The sequence below is a fragment of the Onychostruthus taczanowskii genome, unplaced genomic scaffold, assembly GCF_017590055.1.
Source record: "Onychostruthus taczanowskii isolate IOZ18803 unplaced genomic scaffold, ASM1759005v1 scaffold58, whole genome shotgun sequence".
Lineage (NCBI taxonomy): Eukaryota > Metazoa > Chordata > Aves > Passeriformes > Passeridae > Onychostruthus > Onychostruthus taczanowskii.
In genome coordinates, this window is record NW_024503457.1 from 7,402,780 (window position 1) to 7,417,438 (window position 14,659).

Here is a 14,659-nt window from a genome sequence, read left to right on the forward strand (position 1 = left end):
AATACAGGTAGTCAATCCAGTTACCCAAGATATTTGTTCTCTACTCCACTACATTAATGTGTAATTAATTAACACAGGATTTGGAGGGGGCTGGGGTGGGAGACAACACATGCAATTGCATATGGTATAGAAAAAGAGACAACAAATTTGCAGTCATATACTTAGCATTCTCTCTTTGTGCTTGTCCTGTATGTAGTGTCACAATAACCAGTCAGCAATTCTGACTGGCATCAAGAGTTGCTCAAGAAACAATTGAGCAAGGCTTGCTCTGGATCTGTGAAATAATAGAAGAGAGGTTTACAAATAAATGAATAGCAAATAATTAGATGCAACATATACTGCTTCTAAAAGAAGAGGCAGGGGAAGAACCAGTGTGTGCAACAGCAGGAATTAGGAGAAATCAGATCAGTTCAGGAGAAACAGAGCCAATCCCAACAACACCATTGTTCCAAAAAAGAAATACAAAAGCAACCAAGTGATGCTGCAAGACCATACGTGCTTGTAATAAAGGGCAGGAAGGCCCAGTCTGTCTTTTTATTTTATCTGTTCCATTGGTGGACACACTCCGTGAAGCACTGAAGAAGGTCAGATTTTGTATCATTAGTCAGGTTAATGAACACATTTGTTTTAATAAAAACAGTTAACATCAGCCAAGCTTGGAGTGTTCTGTTACAACAGCTGACCACGTAACAAGAGTACAAATACACATGGGGTAACAAAACTGATCTTGGGAGGATTTCAGCCCTCAAATGCCCTTACTTATGCCCTTTTCCAGCACATAATGTTCTGTACCAGACTGAAAGGGAACTCATCATTTCAGCAACTGTTTTTAAAGACCTTGGGAGGATTTTACATAAAACAATATTGAATGTTATTTGTTTAAATCATTGCTATTGATCATATTTTGAAAAGAAAAAGAAGATATTTTAACAATAGTGGTGCTTTACTATGCAAATTTTCCTTAATTACAAGCTGGAAGAGTTTTCATTCAGACTTAGTTGATTGGAAGGCTTTACCATTTGCAGGAAAATTTGGGTAACTTTCATTAAAGTGTGCAAGAAACTGGTTGGTGAGTTTTCCTTCAAAACATTCCTGGATTGAGACCTTCCTTCTAAATGAAACTCAGATCCCTGCTGGTCCTTCTGGCTGTAGCTTCCAAGACCTGTTATCTCAGAGGCATTTATTTCACTGGAGACCTGCAGAGCCCTGCACTTACTTTAAGGCCAGTTCATAAGTGCTGAGCCATTCCCCTTGTGTCTGCAGAAAGCTGAAAGATCCCAGGACCTTTACAAGTTACTGTTTTGATTAATGCACGAGTTTTGTGAATAGACTTCCCAGGGAGAAGGGTTTCAGCAGGGTATATGAATAATGAATATAGCTCTTGGCTTGATACCATAGCTATGAGAACAAAAGACAAACGGGGAACTAAATTTAACCATTTCATATCATAATGATATGGCAGCAGTGTTTGGAACCTTAACCATTGCTGGCTGCCTTGGAGTTGCTAATGGCAGCTCTGCACAGCAAGGACACGGCACCCAGTGGTTCAGAGCTGCTGCCTGCTCCATGATGTGTTTATGATACTGGCCTGAGATGACAGGCTTGAAATTACACATCCCATGTAGAAGTCACAGGACCTTCTACTGAACTTTTAAATATCCAAGTGAAACACTGGAGATAACAGATCAGTAAGAAGGCACATACTTCTTGGCAACTCTCTCCATACATAGATTGAGACAAACACAAAGAAAAAATATATTAGAGACATGTTTGCATCCATACATAGAGAAATTCAGAGGCTGCCGCATGCTGAGAGGAAAGAGTCGTATTCAAATTGCAAAAGTCCCCAGAAGAAGTGTAGACAAGAAGGCCCTGCAGGATTTCTGTTCCTGCTCTGAAATCTGTTTTTCCATTGCCCCATGCAAAGTGGAACAGCTACAGGATGCTGGCTGTGCTCTGCAGGGATACCACAGTAATCTGGCCAAAACTCCTCCATGTAAACTGATTCATGTTTGTGATAACTCAAAGCTGTTTTATAACAAAACTCCAGTCAGAAAAAGTTTACTTATTACTAACATAGCTAATATAGCATTTCAGTGACGTTTACATGTGTAGGGAGAACCCAAGGGCTATACTAAGTATTTACTTTATATAGTAGGGCATCATTAAAAATTTCGGTAGCAGCAGTGCTGAGTCATTTTAGATCAAAATCCATTAATGAGTTTGCTGATGGTATTAGGGGCTGACAGTATCTGGCAGGGACCCTGCAGCTCAGCATTCACAGAACCATCAAAACTAGGATGGCACCTTCCAGATCTTGCTAAGATCACTTGTCTCTTTGCCTTAGGATAAATTTAGTTCTTCATTTTTTCAAATAACTACTATGAAAGAAGAGTATGATTTTTCTAATATATCTGTTGTGGTGAACTCTCCGTGTGTGGAGACACGAGGCTTGACTCCATTTCAGAAGGCTGATTTATTATGTTAAATATTATATTAAAATACTATATTAAAACTATACTAAAGAACAGAGAGATCAGAAGGCTACAACAAGAACAGAACAGAATAACAAAAATCCTGTGACTGCTCACAGCCTTGGCACAGGTGGCTGTGATTGGTCATCAATGGAAAACAATCCACATGCACCAATCACAAATGCACCTGTTGCATTCCACAGCAGCAGATAGTAATTGTTTACATTTCTCTCCTGAGGCTCCTCAGCTTCTCAGGAGAGGAAAAATCCCAGCAAAGGATTTTTCATAATATCATGGCTACATATATCCTCATGAAATCACTCTTATTTCTGAAGGCTTTGTGGAGCAGCGGAAAGGTCTGAAACTTTCTGGCACTGCAATCTGCCAAAGGGAGATTCTCAGTGTTTTCTTAACAATGTATGCAGCCAGCAGTTTTAACACTCTATTTAACTGACCCTTTCAAAACCTTGTAATGCTGTAATGAAGAGAAGCACCTGGCAAAGCTCTGCCCTAAGACTATACTTTCTGAGAAGATGAAGAAATACCACCTTGAGGAAAGAACTCTGTTAATGTGCCAAATTTGATGTTTGTGTAAGAGGGCTTTTCATCAGAAGCTGGTGCATAGGAGGAATAATGAACTGAAGAGGCTTTTAACACACCTCATGCCTCATTTAGGATCTGCCATGGGTAAGGTCATGTGCTTTGGGTTCAGCTGTTCTATGTTCAAAAAACAAAATGCAGAGTTTGCAAACCCTGTAGTACTTACGTGTAATGTCAAGCCCTTTTCAGAAACAAACCTTTCTAGATATGGACAAGTTCACCTGCAGCAAGTGGATGCAAATTCATCTACACCCTGAGACAACTTCTGATGTGCCTCTGATGCATGTTCTTGTCCATCTCTTAAACTGCTCTAATCCACAACCTTCACCTCTCTGCAGACCTGTGTCCTCCCCATGCCCTTGTCAGTCATGCCCAGGCTGCTATAACCAGACCAAATATTTCAGTGGGGGATTTTGTACAGAGGTAAATGACCTACTGATACAGCCACAATAAAAGGTAGGTCATGAGGAAATAGGCCAGGATGCAGGAAACAGACAAGGCACAGAGTGGTACAAATGCAGGAGAGGCTGTCATTCCCATGAGTTTTACTCCATCATTCTCTCTCCACCTTTACACCACTATAGAGAAGCCTCTCAGCCATGAACCTGGTTCATCCACGTAGGCTGACCACATTACAGCCAGCAGCTCCTGTGATATGGAGATGTTTCTCAGCTGTGATATGAAGATGTTTCTCAGCTGTGTTCAGCAAGGATCACAAGGATCACTGGTGCACCACAACAGATCTCTACTGTTCTGCCCTGAAAATGCATGTATAGATACATCTATGTACACGCTGCAGCTAACCCAGGAAATAGCTAACTCTTTTGCTATCAAAGGGCTTTGTAAGTCAAGAACAAAAGGTGTTCTGGACCTTTTGGACATCAGGAGAAAAAGCAACACATATATGTATGGGTAAAAGCTCGCTAATAAACAAAGTGATGGAAAGTACTTCCAGGTCTTCTTAAGACCATATAATCTGTCACAGGGCATCCAACAGCACCCACTTGCAGGAACACTGGAGTTGCAGGAATAATACTGGTGGGCCCAGAACGTCCTGTGCTTTGTAGGGCACTGTGTGGAACTTGCACGAGTTTCCTGAACACTTGTGGGAGCAACACTTGAGGGCTAACGAGAACACACAGCACTTATTGGCAATCCGTGCTCACGTGGGAGATAGTGAAACACAATCTCTGGAACCGATTGCAGAATAGAACGTGCTGTACATGCACTCCTCACAGCCTTACGCTGCCCCAGCTCGAGTGTGGAGCTGAAAGTGTAGATGGCAACATCATGTTTGAAAACAGTTCAGCCCTTGCACCCCCAATTCAGCCCACGCCAAACCTCATGCTTTGCACTGTGGCTTATGAAGTTGCAGGCCTTAGGTTTTCTAGGTGACAGAGGTAGCCATGAGGTACCCAGAGTTCACTGTACCAAGAGCATCCCATTACTACTCAAGTAATAGGAAAACACGCTTGTGAAATACGACCCCGTGACTGTGGTTACTTAGGCAACATCTCCTTGCAAGTATTCATTGATCTGCTGTCCCTGGGGGTTGTCCAAGATTGCGCGTCACCTGCCCTGTTCCGGAAGGATTGCCACACATCAAGAGGCTTCAACTTGCTTCCTCTTTACAAAATTGATTTTGATATGGTTGCTGGTTGTTTGACAACTCACCCTGGCTGAAATGATCCAGTTTTCAACTAGAGCAAGTCAGCAATGCTGTGCAATGAGATAAGGGCAGAGCTCCCGAAAACATTTAGAATTCAGTCCTGGAAATCCTTCCTGGAAGAAACCATGCCAAATGGCCATTATAATCACTCATGTCTTAAACTTTAATGTGTCCTGGTGATGTATATTTCAATTTTTTTCTGCAGTCCCTAGGATATAGGAGTTGGGGAATCCTAGCTCAAATTACTAATTATGACATTTGCAGGACATCTATTGCAACTAACATTACCTGCATAATTTTCTCCTAAAAAGGAGATATGACAAGGAATTTGTTCCACACTGTGGCATGCTTCCAAACTAATTTTTTTTCCAGGCTCCATAAACAACAGCTCTCTTTTCCATCTGTGATACCTAATAAGTATTCATTTTATCAGGAATCTAGAGGTTTTCAGCAGCACTAGAGACTGAAACAGCTGGAAATGTCTTCCCATTTAAATATTAAAGAAAAATATACTTTACACAGATTATGGCCCTATTGATTAAAAAAAAAAATCTAGTTTTCATCTTCTTTATTCTACAGGGTTAGCTGTGTTCAGTTGAAGCACATTCTTCTTTCTCAGTTCATACAGCATATCTTAGTATCTACCAAAAAGACAGCTGGTATCCATCTGTCTGTGCCCAATGACACTTACACTGCTAACTTTACTTTTTTAGCTACTTGTTCCTCCTCTTCCTTCACATATCACATGTTGTTCACTTCAAGGATGCGTACTTTTTTTATATATGCCTCAAATGCATCATTTCTTAAAATTAGTTTCCAACAGTGGTAAAATAAGTTTCAGCCCATCAGTTTAAGAACCAACACACCATCACAGACTTGAGGAGGAAAACAGGTCCATTCATGTATGGATTTACTCACACCACCTTATGCAACAAGGTTAACTTAAGAAGATCCAAACTGAGACATATGGCCTAAACAGCCTCAGACCTGGGCACTGAAAACACCTGTCCCTGTGCCAATACAATGCATTCCAGCACTGCAAAAGCCAAAGGTGACAGTGGGAGTAACTCAGTCAAGTATGGCCAGACCTGTTTGCCCAAGTCCAGTTCTTGAAGAATTCAGACATATTCTCTCAATGAGGAAGAGTCTAGGTCTCTAAGCAGGGTCTATTTACACAGCATTTTGATTTCCTTGTAGTACCTCTTAAAGATCATAAGTAAGCTTAATATAATTTCTCTTGCAATAAAAAAGCAATATAAAACTGTAATAAGTAAAGCAATATAAAAAGTGCAATGTATCTATGTGAAAAGCTACTGACATTTACACTTGCACTATTTCAAGATTAACTTGTGAAATTATACACTCACAGTTCTACAGTATTTAAGAAATAGCGGACTGCCAGATCCTGGGTCTGGAGATCAGAGACTTAGCAGAGAACAAAACATAAGATTGCTGTACCTCAAAGGGACCCCTTTGGTAAATGACAGCAAAATGGACTACAAATAAATTCAAACCTTGAAGAAATCCAACTACTGATGTGTTCTGCTGAATGCACAAAGGGCTTGCCAGTGTTTGGGTGTTGTAGTAGGCTGCGAGCAGCACATTAAGTCAGAATGTTACAAGATCGCCTGCTCTCTTGAGCAAAATTAGACACAATGCCTTTCCAAAATGGATGGATCTGCCACTCAAATCATACTCAGATGAAGCAGGCTGAAACTTTTAAGTGCAGTGAAGTGAGAATTTTAATCTTTTAACAGATTGAAATGTGTTCCTAACACATCTAAATGACAGCACTTAGACAAAACCTTTGGAGGTTTTGGTGTTTGGGTTTGTTTTTTTTTTTGAAGGGACAGAAAGAAGAATCTAAAGGAGAAGTTGAGAGGTTGTCTCCAGTCATACCCAATGTCTCTTTTAGAGGCTGTTCCCTACCAGCTTCTGCAGGCAGTGTTGTTCCACCAGTCTCAGACAAGTATGAAGAGAAAAATATCAAGGTACCACAAATGAATTAACCATTCATGGTTAGCAGCTTTCTTTCTTGAAATGACCTGCCACAACACATCTTAAAAACATGTAGCAAGGAGATGATTCCACCAATCAACTAGGACCATACATTAAAAATGTGCCATATTTCTACTGCAAAAGGATTTATTACTTTCTGTCCATTACTAGGAGTTTGCCTGAAATAATCATCGAAGCAGCAGTATAGCAGTGACACAGAAGGTTGTTCCAGGAAAAGTCTCCCTGCTTTAGGAAAACCACGGCAGAAGTTCCAAGTGCTAGAATTAATCAAACTGCTTTTTAACTGTAGATGGGTGCAATTTTGGGTTTCCTGGAGGCCTTTTTATAGTAGGCTTATATGTTAAAATTTACTGAATCTGAGAATGGATACAATCATCATTAAAACTTTCCAAGGTGAGATTCACAGCCTCTCACTATAAAATAGCAATGAAGCCTTCTTCACTTGAGATGTGAACTTCTTTGGATTATGGATTGAAGCAGGTTATCTTCACATGCTCATCCAAACAAGTGTAAAAAAAAAAAAAAAAAAAGAGAAATGTTTGTCCCATACAGATTATTGCAAGAACCAGATTTTTGGCATCACAATTAGAAGCATTTACATGCATAGCATCAATGTTATTCACCCAAAAAGGACACGGACACACTTTAGTTTTTTATCTCTGATCATGACACCTTCCAAAATATATTTACTGCCACTGCCTCTGCAAGCTTCAGATTTTTGAGCAGCTCCCAATCTACTGCCATTGCACAAAACTCCCACAAGAAGCTATGCTGTGTGTCAGCAAACACTGAGAGATATGAATTCATCCCAGATTTTACAGGAAAGAAACTGCATGCACTTTTCTGATGGCCACATCCTCACAAGAATTTGATGGCCACATATTCACAAGAATGTTTCCTAGGACGAGATTAGAACTTAGAAAATGAGCCTGCTTAATTGCACCATATTTCAAATCCAAAAGGAATTTCTAGGTCTCTGCATTTGGTGTGTGAGAAATGTCAGCAGAGACAACAGTTCCCGAAGTAGGGAAGGTGGCTATTACAAAATTCATTAGTCAAGCCTCAGAGTTACCACAGTCAACTTGAAACCAAGTTCAGCTGTGAATGTGAAAGTATAGCATGTGCTGATACACATTTTACAAAGAGATGGCAAATTTAGAAACAAGATTTAGATTTTGCCTGCTCAAAACCTCTTGGAATAATTGAACCATTTAGGCAGACAAAGACCCTTAAGGTCATTAAGTCCTACAATAAACCTAACACTGCCAAGTCAACCATTAAACCATGAATCATCATATTTATACTTCTGATGCTGAGCAAATGTCCCAGCTGCAGTTTCTAGGAAAGGTCCTCCTTTTTCTGCAGCCCTTAAGTTTTCTGGAATTTGCAAGGCAATTGCTAAGACAATGCTGCATGTAAACAGCCTCCAGGGTATGTCTTGGAACTGGATTTGGAAGAGTGACCACAATGTAAAGCTCAGCAATCTGCATAAAATCAAACACAATACTTCCATTTTCTGGTCCCCATCTCTTGCAGATTCCTTCCAATCTCACTGCAGATCTTGCAGGCTGTTATTAAATCTACAGAGTATCAAAACTTCCACAGACAAGAGGGAAACATTTTGCAGCTTCGTCCCTCCGTGAAATACTCTTTTGCTTGCAGCCTGAAGATGTTTGATTGAAAGCTGGGGTGTCTGCCCACCTTGGGACAGTTTGCACCAGGATATGTGCAGTCACACACTGCAGTGCAGAAATACAATCCCAGTACCACACAGCTGTGTCTTTGCTAGAGGTGGCAATAGCTGCATCCACTAAAAGAATTTCCAGTGTGTTGCTTCAACCCATTACTTTGCAAAACAAACACTGCATTTTGGCAAAAGAAGTATGATAGCCAGTTAAGGAAGGAAGGAAAGAAGGAAGAACAGATAGCAGGGGGGAAAAGGAGCTGATAAAAGCAGAAGGGAACAGAAACATTAACACTTCTTCAAATAAGACTGAATTTACAGCAGCTGCAAAAATACAAGCCTCTCAAACTTCCGAGAAGCTAATGAGTCCTCCAGGGCCTCAAGGCATTGTTGGCAGAAGGAAGAAAGCAGCATCTCCTGCTGCAGATTCAACCAGGTGGGAGAGGATCCTACACAAGAGGTCTCACCCAGCCGTGGGATCTGCTGGCAAGAAGATCCCCAGCTTGGCAAGCCCCAAGGTGCAGCAGCATGTGCAGAGCCTCACCAGCCTACCCAGACCCTGTGACCTCCAGCTGTGGGGCACAGCTGTGGGCAGCACCCAACCCCAGCCCCACTGGCATGCAGTTGCTGGCATATCTACTCCTTCTTCCAGAGGTCTCCATGGCTTCATCATGCAAGCATCTCACAGATATTAGGAAATCACGTTTTCTTTCTCCCAGAGCTGTTATCACAAAGGAATAGGAAGAAGATGTAAGAGTCCTTTAAGCCATCTAAGTTACAGGAATAGGAACACCATGGTCTTCATGACTAGAAACAAAACTGAAGCTAAAAGGGTTGGTTCTATTTACAGAAAAGGGGCAAAAAGAAGATAACAGCTTCATTTTGTTCACTGCTGCAGTGAATCAGCTGCAAACTGATCCCAGGGGAACAATATATTGGACTGATTTCAGTTAAGAGCCCAAATTGTGAGACATTCTCTGTGACAGTGTGATCAATGACAGCTGAATAAAGTCCTGTTTCATTCCTAGACACATGTGCATGTGCCACAGGAAGACAAGGGATCTGCTCCTTTTGCCCACATGCTGCGAGATGAGGGGTTATGCCCACCTCCCACACCATCAGTGATGCAATTCATTACCATTTAAAAGTCCCCAAATGGAATTTGCAGGAAGATCTCTTTTGTACTGTCTTCAGAAAATAAAGATCAAGGCCCCTTCTCACCTTTAGGAAGAAGACACGTGTTTAAAAGCAGTGAATAAATGCTCTTCCAAAGACAAGCATGAAAAACATATAACCAGAGACCAGGGACACATTGTAGGTACTGATTTTACAGATTAGCACTACAACACTTTTTCCTCATTTTAATCTTAAACCTCTTTCTGTTCTACTTGTTTTGGTTTTTGTTTTTTTTTCCCCCTACAAAACAACCAGCTTATATTTCCTCTCTAATTAAATTATCTGCCACAAGCTCCCTTGTCCCTCAGTGAGCTAGAGACACAGACAGCTAAACGCCAAGGACCTCTCACCGCTTGTGCTTAGTGCACCTGAGGAAGGGCTTGGCACAGTCTTTGAGTTTCCCCCTTCTGCCCCAAGTCTCAGTTATTGTAACAAAAATCAACATTCTGAGATACCTGCCCAAAATATGGGTGACTGGCACTTGTTTCTCCACAAGGCTGCACCTGAAATCTGTGGGTGCCACGGCCTGGCAGCAATGAGGGGCTTCTCCCCTGGGGCAGACGAGGCAGCTCAGGAGTGAAAATTTCGGCCAGCTGGACAGAACTTCACTTCAGTGCTTCATGTATCAAAATCACAACAGGCTATTGCCTTTTCCATGCTAGTCTTTTCCTTTTTAATCAGAAAATTAATTTGCTATTTAACTGATACTTCACAGGGGAAAAAAATGTTAGTATTGTGAAATAGATACTCTGGTCTAGAAAGTAAGAGGAGGTCAGCTTGACCAAGACAGAATATTTTGTTTGATACACCCTGCAATATTTAATCAGTGGCATAAAATTTTAAAAGCACTTTCATCCAGCACATGGGGTTTTATACATATACCCAACCCCTCAAAAAATGTAAATGTAACCTGATATAACACATTCCCTTGGAGACGAACTTTGTGAGTTGGGCTATGAGAGAAGTTGTCCATTCAAAATGTACTGCATATGGATAATGAATTCAGCAGCATGAAAATACCTTTAAAATTCAAATTACAGTTAGCATAATATCCTAGTGGTTATTACAGAAAGCAAAATATTATAGTTATTAGAAATGAAGAAATTCTTTTTGTCCAAATACTGCAATGTCTTCCTTTGAATTTTCTGAAACAAAATGCTTTTTAAATTCTCTTCTGTAAAGCAAAAAATAAATCTAACCTTTTGTTGTTTATTTCAAGTTAGGATAACAAAAAAATGCTTCTAACTCTACCTCATCAGGAGTGTAGAGAAGTTCATTAGTATTTTTGAACCACACTAAACTGATGTAATTTCTAAGAAGATAAGTACTTCAGATGCTATCAAGGTACAACATAAGGCTTCCAGCTAATTAATGATGATAAAGGAAGTTTTTGAATACTCTTATGAGGACCATCTGTTGTAGAGTGAATGTGGCTCTTCAAGATTAGTCTACAAATGCTGAGCAATAGAAAGAGGTGTCTGGATTAAGTTAGGAACATTAGACCCTGGTATATTCCAAATTTTCAGCACTTTTTAAAAATCCCTTTTTTAAAAACACATGCAGCAGCTGACAAGCCCTGCACTGAGGAGTTTAGTGTCACGGCAATCCTGCAAAAAAAAAAAAAACCCTGATGGGATGTGGGTACCTAAACCCAAGCGTGCAGTTCTCTTCCAGAAGTCCATGGTATCTGAGAGAACCCCACCTCCCTGGGAACCCAAACATTTCTGCTGCAGCAGCTGGAAGCCAGCCAGAATACCAAAGGACATGAATGCTTTAGGAACTCAGAAGTTATTCTTTAGCAAATATTCCTACCTTGGGTCATCCATAGAGAGATGGTGCTGGGAGCAAACCTGGAATTCATTTCTTTGTGCAGGTTACCATGCAATACAGGCAAAGTTGTCCTCTATCCACATTTTTGGTTGTCACTTCTAACACCTGAATTTGTACATTGGTACCAGTAAGGAGCTCCTCTCCAGCCTCGAAGTCTGCAGTGCTTGAAGATGAAGAGGTGTCCCACTGCCTTCCTGGCTCATTGTTTGTAACGCTGCTGCCACCTCAGGTCTCTGATCCCATGAGCAGAACTACTGATCCTTCCCACAGCTGCTCACGGAGCACACACTCATCGGACATGTTTTACAAGGGCCCTTTTAAAGCAAGGTGACACCAATGAGCATTGGTCTCAACTGAGACCAGATCAGCTCATTTTTAGGAGCTGATTTCCAGGTTCACTGTAGATTGAACCAAGAACAATGCTGGCCACTCTAAGCTGTGATGTCCTTGCTCTGAATTGGAGCTCTGGATTTTAGATTTACCAAATCCCTTGATCTTAAACATGTAAAGAACTCTGTTGGAACCTGATTGCTGGCTTCCATGATTGGCAGTGGGCACGAGTGTATGCACCTCACTGAACATGGTTTTAAATGACTCTGAACAGCTGTGTGACGTGAAATAAGTCACTTCATGAAAATCCCTGGTGTTCTCACTAATGTAAAACTGAGATCTGTCCCACTGGCACATTTTGAAAAGCACTAGAAAAATGTTTTTATCTGAATGGCAAATAATAGATGAATTCATGCTTAACTTGCATTTTTCCGTTTTAGAAAAATTAGTTTAAAAAAACCTATCATAGCAGCACAGTAATGATAATTGCAGCTTAATTACCCATAACTGATTCTTTATGCCCTGAAATAATTTATTCTCCTTTTATACTTGTCTCTGATAACCATTAGAGTCATTACAACTGTGAGTCTATAATTACATATTTTGCATTTTAACATTCTATGCCAGTATGTGCTCTCTTCTTATCTTTCAGCTAATTTCATTACTGAAACACCAAGAAAATTTCCATATGAATTTTCCAGAAGGTTTTGGGGTAGGGCTAGCAGTTAATGAAGCCTAGAGAGACTGTTCTTAGGACAGAGCTTTTGTATGTGCTCACCAGTCTGGCTTTGCCAACTGCTCTGTGTAGGCTGCACCGTGGTGGGACTCTGGCATTAGGTGGATGTTAGGACACAACTAAGTGCTTGGGGGAAGACAGGTTAGATTTTGTCTATGTTATGTTTGAAGATAAAGCTGAGAAAGTTCTTGACAAGGCTCTTCCAGGAAGACCCAGGTTCACCTCTGCCTGGCAGCACCACCAGTAGGAGACACAGCACTGCCAAAAGCCAGGACTTTTCCTTGTTCCAAGTAAGCATGCTCTATGCCAAGCTACATGAACTCGTATCCTTTAGCGGTGGTACAAAATTTGGTAAAATCATTGCAATAATGCAGAAAATGTGCTCTTTGCTCTCTCACAGATCTCACCTTGCTAAATGCCTTCCTGTCTCAATTGCCAAAAGGTTAGTCAGCATCTGGCCCAGAAATGTGACCTTGTGGGCCACACTCTTCACCAAACACCAGGGAGATGCCCACACCCAAAGGGGCCAAAGTGGTTTAATGGTTGCCTTGAAGAATCTTAAACTAAAAACCTGTTTTCTAACTATCCCTCTGACTCACTAAAAGCTGCCAAACACATCATTTACTCTGTCTTTCAGCTTTGCCTGTTTGTAAGATTAGAGTCTTGCTAACTATACTGACAGGATTCCACCAGAAATTGTCTGTAACCGCCCTGTGACAAGAGCCAATGCAGCAGTATTTACAATCCCTTCACTCCAACAGCTGTTGCAGAGACAGAAATGCATTTTTTTCCATGGGTAACATGGCCTGGGCAAGATTGCTTGGAAGATGCAAATATTAAAATAAAATGGAAGTACGGTAATGCCTTTTAATGGACAAATTAAGCTGAATGACAAACACAAGACTGTGCAATATAAATTTCACACAGAGGGCAAGTAAAAACTGAGTCGCATGCAGCAATTGGAACAAATTAATCTGATTTTCCCATGCCACATTTTTACACCACAGAATCAAAAGAGCCTGAAAAGGAAACATTAAAGTGAATTTCCTACTAGAATTTAACAAAGAAAGTACCCTGTCATTTCCTCAGCTGGAAAGGGCATATTTTGATTGAGTCAGGGATTTATTTTCTTAACTAATAAAACACCTTCCTCCCTCCTTCTCTCCCAAGTTTATTATTGTTTAGATCAAGACTGGGATAAATCAGTTAGATAAGGAGAGTAAGATTATCAGTATTTCTGGGGCAGAGTTTTTACCCTTTAGGAGCATATGCTGCATAGAGCCACACGATCATGGAGTGAAAAATTAAGTGACTACAATTATTACCTGACGTTCCTCTTTAATTCCCCCAATCAGTAACCTTCACAGCAGTCCAAGTGGCTATAGTGGCTGTGCTAGTTTTGGCCTGTCCTTGCATTTTCACACCTCCCCAAGCAGCACCAACACAGCAGTGTGTTAAAAAAAAAACCTTAAAAAAAAAAAAAAAGTTAAGTCAAAAGAAGACAGCTGTTACCAGCTTTCCTGTTTTGAATGGGTTGGAAATAGGCCAAAAGCTGGGCGCTGGAGCTCAGCAGTGAATTTGTACATACTGGAAGGCAGCTCCAACTGAACACTATTACAGCTGCTGAGCACACACAGGTCTTTGAACCCACATCTCTTTACACACCCCGATACAGTCCAGCAGGCAAGGGACACCCTTCACGTGCAGATGGAATCCCAGCCATAAAGCCTATTCCTCATGGGCAAAAAAAGTCTTCTCACGGTTAAGTTCCCAGCAGTGTTTCCCTGCTGGACTGGTTGGGATTCCCTGGCAAAGTAACAGCCAGCAGCAAGTGACCCAGGCTGGCTGTGACAACTGCTCATTGAACACCCCTTGGGCAAAGGGGCACAACTCAGTGCTAGTATTTCTTTATAGTGATTTTTGAAGAGTGAAACAGCTTTGGGCTGAGATGCTGGAGTTCACAAGTTAAGACCCTACGGTGGAAATGCAGTCCCATTACTACTACTGTAGTTGTTGCTATGGAGCATTTTGAGACCGTGGAGGCCTGTGTTGAAGGCACAGTGCCAAGTCCCTTCTCTGCCATCACCTCTTTTCTTGCATTTAAAGTTTCTCCAACTTCAGTGTCTTTTCAGCAGTATTAC